Source organism: Sorex fumeus, unplaced genomic scaffold, assembly GCF_029834395.1.
Source record: "Sorex fumeus unplaced genomic scaffold, SorFum_2.1 ptg000054l, whole genome shotgun sequence".
Classification (NCBI taxonomy): domain Eukaryota; kingdom Metazoa; phylum Chordata; class Mammalia; order Eulipotyphla; family Soricidae; genus Sorex; species Sorex fumeus.
Genome location: NW_026606111.1, coordinates 44,704,587 through 44,705,854, shown reverse-complemented (window position 1 = coordinate 44,705,854; position 1,268 = coordinate 44,704,587). Strand labels below are relative to the sequence as shown.

General features: G+C 37.8%; 1 pseudogene; it reads left to right on the top strand.

The window, feature by feature from the left end:
- The first annotated feature begins 902 nt into the window (after window positions 1–902).
- Window positions 903–999, top strand: LOC130033862 (uncharacterized; annotated as a pseudogene).
- Window positions 1,000–1,268: the final 269 nt, after the last annotated feature.

The window sequence follows — 1,268 nt, the reverse complement described above, 5'->3', positions numbered from 1 at the left end:
ACCTATGGCTGGTTGCAGAGGTCTTCAGCTGCCGGGGCTCTAATCAGGGTGGTGAGGGAAACTCACCCCGGCACCTCCAAGTGGCCTCGGTGAGAAAAGCCAGGTGCGAGGTCAGGACACTGTCATTTTAGACATATTTGGAATTAATTTTAGATCGAAAAGTACACATCATTCAAAATACTTATGTGCTTAGTAATAAATTACTACACACTTGTTCAATCACCTCAGAGACCCCACTCTGCTCAGAGAACTAGATTTTTAATTACAGGTCTGTTTTGCCCATGTGTCATGACTGACAATCACTATCAGTAGATATGAAACTCACTACACACAAAGATGCACACAGGTTACTTTGAGTCATCTATGTTGTTAATATGAGTTGGCCATTAAACTTCACTGAGACCCTTTGTTCTGTCCTTTATAGGAGCCTCATGAGTCTCACCTTCCGTTCAAGTTGAACTTGTAATAAGGTGGAATGAAATCATCAATATGATCCTCACCTCATCCTTCAGGAGAAAAATCCTACATACATTCAAGGTGGTCAAAGTGCAGACAACACCATTCACCTTTTCCTGGAGATGTACACAGGACTGAGGTGAGAACAGCAAAAGGCTCTATTTTAATGTCCTTAATGAAGGATTCAGGGAACAACATTAAACAAACTCATATACCATCTTCCAAAAGAATTATTTTGTAAAACTGATGCCTAGGGTATGGTAAACGATAATATAGTAAAAACCACATTTTTATTTCTGGGACATTAAAGTTCTAAATCTATTTATTATTCATGCTGCTTTGAAATAGATTCCTTGATTAGGAATCATTGTCTGCCATAGGAGTGAGGAAGGACAACACTCAAAGTAATAAGAAGCGAAAAATATGGAAAAATTTACTCCTACTAGGTTTGATAACACATATACTAAAATGGAAATGATACAATGATGAGCATGGTCCTTGCACAGAGATAACATGCAAACTTGTAAAGCATTCCATATTTTTGTTTCAAGAAGAATTAACAGGTATACTTTAAGCTAAGACAATCCACACAAGTACAAAAATTATACATAAAGAGAGCACAAATCCCCAAAACAACAATCTCTCTCAATGTCAATGGACTAAATGTGCCAATTCAGAGGCACAGAATAGGAAGATGAATTAGAAAATTGAACCCAACCTTCTGCTGCCCGCAAGAAACATGTCTGAACAATCAAAGCATCCATGGGCTAAAAGTAAAAGGCTGGAAAACAAGTTTTCAAGAAAATATCACC